This window comes from Phyllobates terribilis, unplaced genomic scaffold (assembly GCF_046119375.1).
Source record: "Phyllobates terribilis strain yellow unplaced genomic scaffold, ASM4611937v1 Scaffold_3__8_contigs__length_932513732, whole genome shotgun sequence".
Lineage (NCBI taxonomy): Eukaryota > Metazoa > Chordata > Amphibia > Anura > Dendrobatidae > Phyllobates > Phyllobates terribilis.
In genome coordinates this window covers 819,161,180-819,175,743 of record NW_027362763.1, presented here as the reverse complement: position 1 = coordinate 819,175,743, position 14,564 = coordinate 819,161,180, and positions in this window count along the sequence as shown.

The window sequence follows — 14,564 nt, the reverse complement described above, 5'->3', positions numbered from 1 at the left end:
GCCCAAACAGAGGTTTTCCCTCACATATGGGGTATCAGTGTGCTCAGGAGAAATGACACAATACATTTTGGGGTCCATTTTTATCTGTTACCCTTGTGAAAATAAAAAAAATTGGGTCTAAATTCAATTTTTTGTGAGAAAAAGTTAAGTGTTAATTTTTTTCTTCCTCATTGCTTTAGTTCCTGTGAAGCACCTGAAGGGTTAATAAACTTCTTGATTGTGGTTTTGAGCTCCATGAGGGGTGCAGTTTTTAGAATGGTGTCACTTTTGGGTATTTTCTGTCATAAACGCCCCTCAAAGTCACTTCAAATGTGATGTGGTCCCTAAAAATTGGTTTTGTAAATTTTGTTGGAAAAATGAGAAATCGCTGGTCAACTTTTAACCCTTATAACTTTATAACGAAAAAAATTTTGGTTCCAAAATTGTGCTGATGTAAAGTAGACATGTGGGAAATGTTATTTATTAACTATTTTGTGTGACATATCGCTCTGATTTAACGGTATAACAATTCTAAATTTGAAAATTTCCATTTTTTCACAAATGAACGCAAGTCATATCTAATAAATTTTACAACTATCATGAAGTACAATATGTCACGAAAAAACAATCTCAGAATAAGTGGGATCCGTTGAAGAGTTCTAGAGTCATTAACTCATAAAGTGACAGTGGTCAGATTTAAAAAAATAAGGCCTGGTCATTAACCTACAAAGTGGCTTGGTCCTTAAGGGGTTAACCATAATTTCAAATGTAAAAGTGGGGGAGGTGAATTGTTTAAGAATAGTTTAACTAAAACACTGGCAGTGCATTGAGTTTGTATGATACTATTTATTTTCACATTATGATCTGTCAATGAATTGCTCAGGCATTATTCAATTTCACACGTATACTGTGAAAATTTACATGGGCCACAGGAATAGTTCAATCTTACACCTAGCTGAGCCAATGTTTACGCATCACTAATTTAATTAAACTGTACAATCCAAACTGCCATCTCAGGTGACCAAGACAAGATGGTAAAACCACAAAAATAAATGAGTTTCACATACTGCTCTACTTGCTTTTTTCACTAAAAACGCAGAAAAACCTGATAGCTATGTTCACACTAGGTGTTTTTTCAGCACCCATTAGTTCCAATGGATGAAAAATGCTGAAAAAACGCTGAAAGTAGTGACATGCTCTGTTCTCAAAAAAAAAAACATGCAAAGCACAATATACTGATCAAACAAAAAACAAGGTGTGTGCACGAGATTTCTGGAATCTTACAGACTTTGCTGGTACTGTAAAATACAGCATAAAAAAACTCTGAAAAAATGCCATGTGTGAACATAGCCTTATAGGTACCACAAGTGAAGCACACAGTTCCAGATTTCCCATTGGTGCTCATGTCACTTATGTTTGTCTCTTCTCAGTGAGAGGATTGTTTAGTATATTCTTCAGCAGGTCCTTCCTCCATACCGGGGTACTCCCGTACCTCGGTTATCACTGTATCTGTCTGCACGGCTCAGCTATGGAGTAGTGTGTTCATCACCGACAATGTAACCTGCTTATAGGTAAGACAGCTTTGTACTTTGCACACTGTATGCCACATAATATTACTCATGTATTATAGACATCATAGACATCTACTTCATCCCACATTTTGTTCGGTTGAACTTCTATTGTGTGTCACTTGAATTACAGTTCTATGTAAATATGTAGGCATCTCTGGTAAAATTGTGCTATCGATTTTCACAATGTAAAGCATACAACACAACCAGCACACAACAGTGGCCCATGAGTCGCAGCCCATCGGTATCATATTTACATGACTTCTTCATAAATTAGAGGTAACAAGGTTATTGGGATTCAACTATGCAATTACAGATAAATGTTGCTGTCTGTACCAGTGCAATCATGTAGGTGAACAGAGGTCAGTGATAAAGGATCAATATAACTAGTTATCTTAGCTGTTAAACATCAGCATGTACTCAGTGTGAGGCTGGGGAGAAAAATGCTCCAATTTTGCTAATCAGAGTGGGATCTGATTTTCTCAGAGGTGGAGAGAAAACTAAAGTTTCTACACCTTCACCAGTATGTTAGTCTGGATAATCTGAGTCCGGTCCCATTTTTTTCACAGACGCATAGACTAGAATGGTCAACCGCCATCCGATTTTCTGTGGCAAATCATGCGTGCTGCCAACATGGGAATGAGTGCTAGCCTTCAAAACCACAGACAGCGCTCGTTTCATTTAAACAGTTGTGTGCATGAGCCCTAAAGGTGGTCATAAGTATAGTAGTGTTACACCTGACCATTGTAATCCATGATTCTGCAAAGCGGTAACTCTGAATAGCTTTTTGTGTTTTTTTCAAACTTACTCACTTGGACAAGATATCAATGCACGCCTGAACTCTAGAACATGAAAAATGGTCATAGAGTGAAATATCACATATTAGGGCTCATGCAGATCACGAACCACAATGCACGGACTGGTCAAAGTTCCAGCTTCATATATTTCTGTTCTGGTTGGTAGACCCGTGGCCAGTCCGTGCATTGTGGTCCGTGATCGGACTGATATCCACAGACGTCTGCATGAACCCTTATGCTGTATGTAACATCTGATGCTCATCCAGTATACAGGAGAATATGTGTCTGGTGTATGATATACTGACACCCCATGTCACATACAGGATAATATGTGATTGTATATAAAGGCATAGAATATGAGATATTCTACCAGCTGCATTTTATCCTGAATATAACCTCTGTAGTCCGTATATCATGCACCAGCCACAATATACCACATACAGTGCACAGGATAATATGTGACTGGTATATGATATAATATGATGGTGTACTAATATGATGATATACAAATATCAGATGTGATAGAGTATAGTATCTGATGGTATATATTATACTAAGAGTACAGAACATCAGATATTATACCAGCCACATCTTATTTAGTATATGCAACCTGATGTCAGTACACATAATATATTCCAATAGAGAGAAGATGATGAAAAGCTGCACTCGCCGTTTATGTAAAAATAAGAGTCCTTTATTTCATATTCCGATAAAATGAATGGAAAGCAGGGAGTGCGGGGAGGAGGTGGAGGACAGCTGTTTCACGCTCTGACTAGCGCTTCTGCGGGTCCATGTGACACAGCTGTCCTCCACCTCCTCCCCGCACTCCCTGCTTTCCATTCATTTTATCGGAATATGAAATAAAGGACTCTTATTTTTACATAAACGGTGAGTGTAGCTTTTCATCATCTTCTCTCTATTGGACTATTGTTTCTGCATTTTAAAGCTGGCACCGCAGGTTTATGCGATGTGAATTTGCCGTTAAGATTCAGGTGCGGTCATTATGCGCTTAGAAGGTGGTGCAGGCTCATTCTCCATTTAGCTACACATAATATATTACATACAGGAGAATAATATGTGACTGGTATATGTCATAATGTGGCTACAGCCATCACACGGTATAATATACAATAGTCACATATTATCCTATGATTACAGACATCATATATTACACCAGCCACATTTTATCCTCTATATAACAGGATGTCTGTGCACGTCCAGTATATGGAACAATATGTCACTGGTATATCATATACTGTGGCTACCGACATCAGACGGCATATACAGGATAAGATGTGATGGCATATATCAGGGGTGGGCATTTAATTTTCCTGAGGGTCCACATGAGAGACTGTGACTGATCTTGATGGCCAAACCAATAGGCTGGAATTAATTATGCTCAATATTAATATTAACATATTAATTATAATTATATTAATATTCTCCCTTAATATTGAGCAGAATTAAGTATGCGGAAAACCCCCTACATCCCACATGAGCCTCCACACGGCCTCTTGAATACAGTATGAGCCCCCATATAGCCCCTCTGTATACAGTATGAGCACTCACATAGCCCCTTTATATACAGTACAAGCACAAACATAACCCACTTTATTCAGTATGAGCCCCACACAGCCTCATAAACAATATGAACCCCCACATAGCCCCACTATATAAAGTATAAGCATCTACATAGCCCCTCTATATACCACATAAGCACCCACACAACCCTCTATATTTAGTATGATCCCTACATAGTCCCCTATATACAGCATGAGCCCTGCATAGCCTCCTATATACAGTATGAGCCCCCACATAGCCTCCTATATACAGTATGAGCCCCCACATAGCCTCCTATATACACTGCTCAAAAAAATAAAGGGAACACTTAAACAACACAATGTAACTCCAAGTCAATAACACTTCTGTGAAATCTACCTGTCCAGTTATGAAGCCACACCGATTGTGAATCAATTTTTCCTGCTGTTGTGCAAATGGAGCAGACAACTGGTGGAAATGATAAGCAATTAGCAAGATACCCCCTATAAAGGAGTGGTTCTGCAGGTGGTGACCACAGACCATTTCTCTGTTCTCATCCTTTTTGGCTGTTGTTTTGGTCACTTTTTTCATTTTTCTCACCCCTAGATGTACAGTAGCATTAGGTGGTGTCTACAGTACAACCCACAGAAGTTGCTCAGGTAGTGAAGTTCATCCAGGATGGCACATCAGTGTGAGCTGTGGCAAGAAGGGTAGCTGTGTGTGTCAGCACAGTGTCCAGAGCATGGAGCAGATACCAGGAGATGTGGAGGGAGCCATAGGAGGGCAACAACCCAGCAGCAGGACCGTTACCTCCGCCTGTTGCACAGCCAATAAGCATGCGGGGATTGCCTGTGAGTCACTGTAATGCTGTAGCGATCTTGGTTGTGGCATTACTGTGATTGGCTAGCCATCTAACACCATTAGGCATTATAAAAGGACAGGCGGTGCCCGGCACACTGACACCATTGCACAGACACACTGAGAAGCTCTTTACAACATGATTTCTTGATTGTGGCCTCTCAACCTGCATGTTCCAAGAGGGACATGCTGTTTAGTGATGCACTTACCTTACAGCAGTCATGGCCACAAAAAATGACCCTGGATTTGGGATAAGTAGGAAGATGATGATGAGACACAGTAGCTGTTAAGTCTTGTTGTTAAGTCACGATATTAAGAGAACCAAGGTGCAATGCTGGAAGTCGAGGTGGTGGATGACAAAGTCATCATCCTTACCTAGGAAGCTGGCATGCACAGCGAGGCCAGCAACGCTGAGGGAGAGAGATTGGCAACATTGAAACAGACAGGAAGAGGCAGTGGGGTGACCAGAGGGAGAAGGCGGGCAACTGTTCCGCAGAACACCGACACTTCTGAATTTCTCCGTCAAAGACTTAGGTGTTCCCCAGTCTGGGACTCTTTTTAAAGAGTTCTAAGACAAACAAAATGGCCATTTGCAACCTATGACATGCAAAGATCAGCAGGGGCCTAACCACTAAAAATGTAACCACCACCAGCATGATCAGGCACATGTCATCTAAGCACCTGACTCGGTGGGCCGACACCTGGGTGACACCTCTGCCTCTTCCCTTATGCTAGGCGATTCCCAATCCCCTGTCCAAAACACTGACCTATCTTTGCACTTTGTGACTTATAATAAACAGGCACTTCCAAATCTTTCTCCCAGCCTAGCGTTTAGCTGTCCCTACCTCAGTGCTTGGAACGAAAATGAAAGTTTCTAGTGTTGCCATTTCGGCTGGCAGACACGGAGGATTTACGCCAATTTATGGCGGTGGTCGTTCCTTGGTTCCCAGCCACCAATTTTTCTTTCAATTTGGCGTCCCCGCCTTGCATCAGCATGTGTACAGGAACATCAACTGCGCCCTTACCAACGTACTTACTAACATTGTCCACTTAATGACCGACATGTGGACATGCGCTTGTGGCCAGGGATGCTATATTTTCGTAACAGCCTACTGGGTGAACATTGTGAAGGCTGGGGCCAAGTCACACCTTGGCACGGCGCATGTGCTCCCAATCCCGAGGATTGCTGGCCCTACTTCCCTCAGGGTTTCCTCCACCTTCTACACCAGTTCCTGCATCCCCTCCTACTCCTTCTCATCCTCCACCTCTGATGTGCTATCTCAGAGCACATCATCCACATATCAGCAGGAAGCTCTGTAGCACTGCCTCTGCAAAGCAGCAACAGCCTCTGCTGAAGCTAGTTTGTCTAGGAAACAAACCGCACACTGCGGCAGAGTTACTTAAAGGAATAACAGACCAGACAGATCTGTGGTTTTTGAAGCTGAACCGTCAAACAGGCACGGTCGTATGTGATAATGTGCACAACTTGGTGGCAGGTGTGAAGCTTGGCAAGCTCACACATGTACCATGCTTGGCACACATGCTCAACGTGGTAGTTCAGCGGTTTCTGAAAACATACCCAGATTTGCCAGAGCTTCTGGTCAAGGTAAACCGCGTCAGCGCCCGTTTATGCAAGTCATATATAGCTGCCACCTCTCTGGCAGTTCTGCAGCAGTGCATGGAAGTGCCAGCTCATTGACTGGTTTGCAATGTGCCCACTTGCTGGAACTCCGTACTGCACTTGCTGGCAAGGCTTTGTGAGCAGCAGAGACTAGTGGTTGAGTACCAGCTCCAACACTCCCATCGTTATTCTGGTTAGCCTCCACACATAATAACTGAAGAGTAGGCATGGATGTCTGACAGATGTGCAGTTCTCCAAGACTTTGAGGACTCCACAAAGATGGTGAGCAGCGATGACGCCATAGTCAGTGCAACAATCCCGCTTCTGTGCCTACTTAAACAGTCGCTGCTCACAATTACACATGAAGCTATACATGCAGATCATTGAGTGACAGGACACAGCTCAGTGAGCTCAGCGCAGTTCAGGGGCCCGCTCGCTGTAGCGAATCATTCTACTCAGCTCCTCAGCGTGTGCGGCCGCCTCACGGCGCCGATCACACTGATGAAGAAATGTCAGTCAGATGGATTACAGGGTGGCATACTTATTTAATCTTCAGACAGGTGAGTATAAGGATTTTTTTATTTTATTCTTATTTTTACACTTGGAGTCAGCGGGAGCAGAATATTACTCTCAACATTGTCTGTTGCTAGCGCTGATCGCTCCCCAACCAGGGGACTATGATGAGACGTGCCTTCAACACCCGGCGCTTGGGAACAGCGGGAACTGTACCACTGATTCCTAGGCGCGGGTAAGTGTCACACTGATGACACAAGGATGTCATCAGTGTGTCATCAATGTGCACAGGTGTGGGACATTTTGCGGCCCGTGCTGCATGTAAAAAACGGACATGTCAGTGTGTTTTGCCCACGGACACATGGTCCGTGAAAACACACTGACATGTGCAAAGACCCATTCATTTGAATGGTTCTAGATGTGTAAGTACCTCCAGTACGTGTGAAAACTGGCACCACACGTACTGGAGATACCAACGTGGGAATGATGCCTAAGATAGGGTATACGCCACCAGGCAGATATCGCACTTAATTTTTTCACCTGTGGTCAAGCCTCCTAGTGGAAGGAGGTACAATCATGATCCTGTGTCCCCAATGCTAACATAGAGAAACATACAATTAGATAAAAAAAATATTTTCTGTGCCTTCATATTCTGAGAGTCATATCTTATATATATTTTAGTCTACAGAGCTGTGCAAGGCTATGTTCACTAGATGCGTTTTGATGTGTTTCTTTCTGCAGGAAAAACCTGCTCTATTGGCAGTAAAGAAGCAAGTAAAAAAAAGCAGGTTTTGCTGAGTTTTTGACAGCATTTTCTGTGGCGTTTTTGTCAGTGTACATTTGTTTCTTCTGCATGCTGATAAAGTTTAGTGCATAAAAAAATAATTGACTCAAAGTCATGAGGTTTTGGCACCAAAAAACGAAGCAAAACCTGATACTTGCGTTTTTTGCTCTACCCATTTCTTTCAACTAAGTAAATAACGCGGCAAAAACGCTGAAAGAAGTGACATGCTACATTTTGCAAAAACGCATTTCTTTGACAAAACAGTCAGGAAGAAAAACAAGGTGTGTGCATGGGATTTCTGAAATCTCATAGACTTTGCTGGTACTGTAAAAAAAAAGCTGAAAATTTGCACTAAAAAAAGCATAAAAAACGCTGCAAAAATGCGTGAACATAGCCTAAGGGATTTTTTAGCATAATGAACTGTAGATTTAATTGACACCATTGTGTATTGTTCCGTATAGCAGACATGTTATATCTATTCTGCTGGACAATGTCATTTTTTTGTTATCTTTATTTGGTCACCGGCTTAATACACTGTGTTCCAAATTATTATGCAAATAATATTTTCTCAGATTTTCCCAAATTACCTATATGAATTGCAGTCATTGTAATTTTCCAGTCAAATAACTATTAGAGTACAATTGAAAGGTTTTTGTACAAACTGCCTATGATAACAGTATAGTTTTAAAAAAATAAAAAACTCAAACTGCACTCAAAGCTTATAGCAGCCAGAGATGCAGATGTGTTATGTGCAGCATGAGACGGGGCATTATCATGCATTGAATGATCTCGATGGTCCAGATGGATGGAGTGGAGGATGGCTGGTTGATGGACACCCCATGCAAACACGGCTACGGCGCTAACAAGGAGGAGGTGGAGTAATGTTTTGGGCTGGAATCATGGGGAGAGAGATTGTCGGCCCCTTTTAGGATCCCTGAAGGGGTAAAGATAAACTCCATAATGTATGTTGAGTTTCTCAAACAGCACTTCCTTCCATGGTTCAAGAAGAAGAACCGTGTATTCCGCAGGAACATCATTTTCATGCATGATAATGCCCCGTCTCATGCTGCACATAACACATCTGCATCTCTGGCTGCTATGGGCATAAAAGGGGACAAACTTATGGTGTGGCACCCATGCTCCCCAGACCTCAACCCCATTGAGAACCTCTGGAGCATCATCAAAAGGAGTGTCTATGATGGCGGGAGGCAGTTCACATCTAAGTAACAGCTCTGGGAGGGTATTCTGTCCTCACGCAAAACAATTGGAAGCAGAAACCATCCAAAACCTGACAAATTCAATGGACGAGAGAGTTCAGAAGCTCCTTGCGAACAAGGGGTCCTATGAGCAAATGTAACATCACCTAGAATAAAGTTTTGAGTTGAAAACTGTTTTATTTCAGTTTGTAATAACCTGCTAATGCTTATAATTTCAAAAATGACCATTTTTTTGTTCTTTATTAAAATGAAAAGGTTGAAAACTCTGCTGTGCATAATAATTTGGAACATGCATTTTGAGTGCAGTTGAGTTTTTTATTTTTTAAAACTATACTGTTATCATAGGCAGTTTGTACAAAAACCTTTCAATTGTACTCTAAGGCTGAGTTCACACGATGCGTTTTTCATGCGTTTCCGCGGCGTTTTTGCAGTTGCGTAAACGCCGCGGAAACGCATGAAAAACGCATGGTAGAAGGGCAGCAATGTTCCCCAATGGAAATCCGCATGTGCTGTGCCCATGATGCGGATTTTTCCGCAGCGTAAACGCTGCGGTCAAAAATCCGCAGCATGTCAATTAATTTTGCGGAAACGCTGCTCTTTTGCCGCCATTGACTTGCATTAGACCGCATGGAATCCGCATCACTGTATATGTTGATGCTCTTTTCATGCGGTCTAATGTGCGGATGGTACCCGGGTGTGGAGGAGAGGACTCTCATCCAGACCCAGGTACCATTAAAAAAAAAGAATAAAATAAAAAATATATATATTCTCACCTTCTGACGGCCCGCGCTGCGTCCTGCTGGCTTCCCGGGCACTTCGCGGTTGAATGAAGGACCTTCGCTGACGTCAGAGTCATGTGACGGGTCACGTGACGCTGACGTCGGAAGGTCCTAAAGTCTTCACTGCCGGCAGCCGGGACCGATGAAGCAGGACACCGGGGGCCATCAGAGGGTAAAGTATAGATTTATTTTTTATTTTTTGACATTCACACACTATATAAATCAATGCCGGTTGCATGGATTTATATAGTGTGAAGTTGACAAGCACTTTCCAAGTGATGCTAAAATCGCTTGGGAAGCGCTTGTCAACCCGCATGCGGAAATGCATGTGAAGAACGCTTCATTTCCGCATGTCCCTGGCAGGAAACCGCATGTACAATCCGCATGCGTTTTTTCCTGCCAGAGAGATGCAGAAACGCTCAGGAAAAAATCCTGAGCATTTCTGCATCGTGTGCACATACCCTAATAGTTATTTGACTGGAAAATTACAATGACTGCAATTCATATAGGTAATTTGGGAAAATCTGAGAAAATATTATTTGCACAATAATTTGGAACACAGTGTATTTGCCGAATAGGATAATAATAATCTTTATTTTTATATAGCGCTAACATATTCCACAGTGTTTTACATACATTATCATCGCTGTGCCCATCAGGGTTCACAATCTACATTCCCTATCAGTATGTCTTTAGAGCATAGGAGGAAACTGGAGAACCCGGAGGAAACCCACGCAAACACGGGGAGAACATACAAACTCCTTGGTGGGATCTGAACCCAGGACCCCAGCGCTGCAAGGCTGCAGTACTAAACACCGAGCCAGTGTGCTGTATGTATTTTTTACTAGTATTTTGGGGTATTTTCTCATTTTTAATCAATTTTGTTAGCAAGGATGAACAAAACAAAGAATAAATGTGCAATTGTTCTTAATGTTTATTGTGTTCACCATGCAGTATAATGTTCATGCTATTATTTTGGTTCAATATGATTACGGAGACACTCAATTTACACTGTCTTTTGTTGTTTTCATTGTGTGGGATAAATAATGACATTATTATCTATCAAGTCATTACAGATGCAGCAACATACTTTTTTAAAAACATTTTATGGAGTTTTTCTCCAAAAGTGACCCACATTAAGTTAAAGGGGCTCTAAATCCCTCTTACAGTTATATGAAAAAGTTTGGGCACCCCTATTAATCTTAAGCTTAATGTTTTATAAAAATTGGTGTTTTTGCAACAGCTATTTCAGTTTGATATATGTAATAACTGTTGGACACAGTAATGTTTCTGCCTTGAAATGAGGTTTATTGTACTGTTGTAAGTTCTCTCATGCGAGAGAATCGGGCTGATTATGCTAAGGACACTCGGCTCACACTCTGTCATTTTGATCTGGGTGTCATGTTAGTGTGATCCCATTCTCTCACATGAGAGAATCTCAGCACAGGTGTGGAGAAGACGGAAAACTTAATTTCTCAATCTTCTCCATTGTCTCTGTGCGCATACATCACACTGCACTCAGATTAAGTCCGAGTGCAGTCCGATATTTCACACACACCCATTGACTCGTAGCGAAATCATAGTGAAATCATAGTGATTTGCCCTGTGATTCACGGTCCAGGAATACCTGCCCTTTCATCTCTGGATACACTTGCAGATACACCTGATTCAGAACATGAAGAGCAGGATTCTGACGAAGGTTTCATACTAGTCCCAATGAGCCACAGCTTTTTCTTCACACTTTGAATAAAATGATTTAGTCAAGGACTTCCTAAATATTCTGCACAACTTTTAGGCTCTAGACTAAAGGAAAAGAACCCACTATTCCTGTTAACTGTTAATTCTTGGTACAGAAGCAGAGAAAAGGAATTCCTTCCATACTTTACTCAAGACGGTGCTCTAGTGTATTGCAGTGATATTCCTAGGCTGATGGAAAAATGTAACATTGAGTACAATGTGAGCAAGTGGAGATTCTTTATTGATTCATGAAAAAGTATGAAAGCTGTGCTACTGCACAATGGCAGCAAGTATGCTTTAGTGCCTGTAGAGCATTCTATGCACTTGAAGAAATGCTATGAGAATTTTGACTTTATTCTAAAGAAACTTAAAGAAGTTGTCCACTACTTTCACATTGATGCCCGTAGGAAAGGGCATCCATGTATGATCGGCCGGGGAACCCTCGCCGACCAGCTGTTATCGGTCCCAGCCGAAAGTCCTTACCTGCAGTGCTTGGCTGTCCATCTGTAGTGGCCGCCGGGGGGTACTGCACATTCAATTGAATGGGAGGTGGATGAGCAGTAACAAGCGCCAGCCACTACAACTTGACTGCCAAGCACCGCAGGTAAGGACTTCCGAAAGGCACCGATATCAGCTGATCGACGGGGGTGCCGCGTTCAGGACCCCAGCCGATCATACATTCATGCCCTATCCTAAAGATAGGGTATCAATGTGAAAGTAGTGGACAACCGCTTTAATTACAAGGATCAAGGAAGGTCAATATGTGGTGATCTGAAAGTTCTCTCATTGCTCCTTAAGCAGCAAGAAGGATGCGTGAAGTACCAATGCTTTTGTGAGAATGGCACAGCCGGGATAGGACTCATTACTGGAGCCAAAACAGTGGGTCAATAAGAACATCTTTGCAATCTGGGATTCAAGAACATAGTTGCGGAATGTTTAGTTAATTCCACTAAAGTTCTCCTGCCACCACTCCACATTAACATGGAGAGGAGAACTGAAGAGAAAAAGAAAAGGAATAAGAATTAATTTGCAATAAAGTTGCAGAATTCATGTTCAATAAATTTAAATTATAATATTGTTTGCATTTTTGCCTACAGTAAAAATTTTCCTTGTTCATCTCACTTGTAGGTAATTTCATGCGCATTTTGTGCATTATCCATATGTGATGGTTAAATTTATTAAAACAGTCATTGAATTTGAAAACATTTTCATAAACCCAATCGCTGCATACCTGTGCAGGCTGCAATTGTTTTTTCATACTGAATTGGCATGAGAAAATAGTCGGTGCTATGTACTGCCCCTTAGTATAATATTGGGTTGAGTGCTATTCGATAAAATATTGGATAGCTCAAGGCCATGTTTTACGCCAGTGTGAGTGAGCCCTAAACATTACTCCCCGATGCAGCACTTCATAGGAAAACATACGTACAAACGTGTACAACAAAACACACACAAATATACACCTTACCATCAGTAAAATAGTAGTCGGGGTACTTCTCCTCAAACACGTAGATGGGTTTAGGCTTCCCTTTCAGCCTCTCGCTGACTCTCCTTACAAGCTCATACCTGCCAGCAAGCAAAATGCGAAATATAGTTACTAACATTTACTACATGTCTACTTTACGTCAGCAACATTTCTGAAATCCCTTTTCTTAACATGTTTAAATGTTCAGCAGCATTTTTTCAATAACATTTACAAATCTTTTTTTTTTTTTTTTTTAGAATGGATCTCTTCGGTTCTGAAGTGACTGAGGGGCCTATATTTCAGAAACCCCACAATCAAGACCACATTTTAATAACGGCACCCTTCAAGGTATTAAAAACCACATTCAAAAGTTTGTTAACCTTTCAAGTATAGAAATTGGAGCCCAAAATTTGTTGTGCAATTTCTCCTGCATATGCCGGCACCCGATGTGTGGCCGGAAACTACTGTTTGGGCACACCATAACCATAGGGCTCGGAAGAAAAGGAGGGCTACTTGACTTCTGATGCAGAATTTTGGCAAAAATGCTTTGAGACTGCCATGTAACATTTGAGAAGCCTCGAGGTTGCCAAAACAGCAGAAACCTGCTGCAAGTGAAGCCATTTTGGAAATTACACCCTCTCAGTTGCGGTTGGACTGCACAGGTGTTCTCCAGAAATCAGAATGCAATTGGTGTTGCAGAGTGAAATCTGTATATTTCAACTGCATGATGATGAAACTGAGTGAAAACTTGTTTTTTGTGAGTTGAGTGGCAGCTTTTCTTGGTACCATTTTGCAGTAGATAACATTTTGCTTTTAAGGCTAAGTTCACAATTATCCCATGCTCTGCGCTGAGCACTTATGTCACAGCTTCCATCTAACAGACTTTACTTTAACCCCTTCACGACCTTCGATGTATCCATAAGTCCAGGTTGGTAAGTACTTCCAGATTTGTCACGCACAGACTCTGTGGGAGCACGAACACCGCCGGGTGTTCAGCGATTCTGACAGCTGACACCCAGCTCTCACTGAAGGGCAGTTTAACCCCCTACACACTGCGATCAATATCGATCGCGGCATTTACAAGGCAGGGGCCGATCATTGCCATGGTGACTCGACGTTGTCATGATGACATCTGGGTCACGAGTGCTAGCAAGCCAATTAGATCAAGAGCAGTGCATGATCTAACTAGCACTGACAGTTTATAAATCACTGCAATGCTTGTGCATTGCTATGCTTTAGAATCTTTATTATGGTGATCAGAGCTGCGAAAGTCCCATAGAGAGATTAAGTAAAAAGGTTTAAAAAAATATTGTAAATTATTTTTTATTCCCTTCACCCAGAACCTGTTTTCACCTTCCTAACCAGGCCATTTTTTTCAATTCTGACCATTGTCACTTTATGAGGTAATAACCTTGGAACGCTTCAACGGATCCCACTGATTCTCAGATTCTTTTTTTCATGACATATTCTGCTTTATAATAATGTTAAAATTTCTTCGATATGACTTGTATTTATTTGAGAGAAAAAAATCTGAAAACTGGCGAAAATTTTGCAATTTTTAAAATTGTAATTTTTATACCTTTAAATCAGAGCGATATGTCACACAAAACATTTAATAAATAACATTTCCCACATGTCTACTTTACATCTGCATCATTTTTAAAACATATTTTTTTTCTGTTTGAAAGTTAGAAAAGTTAAAAGTTG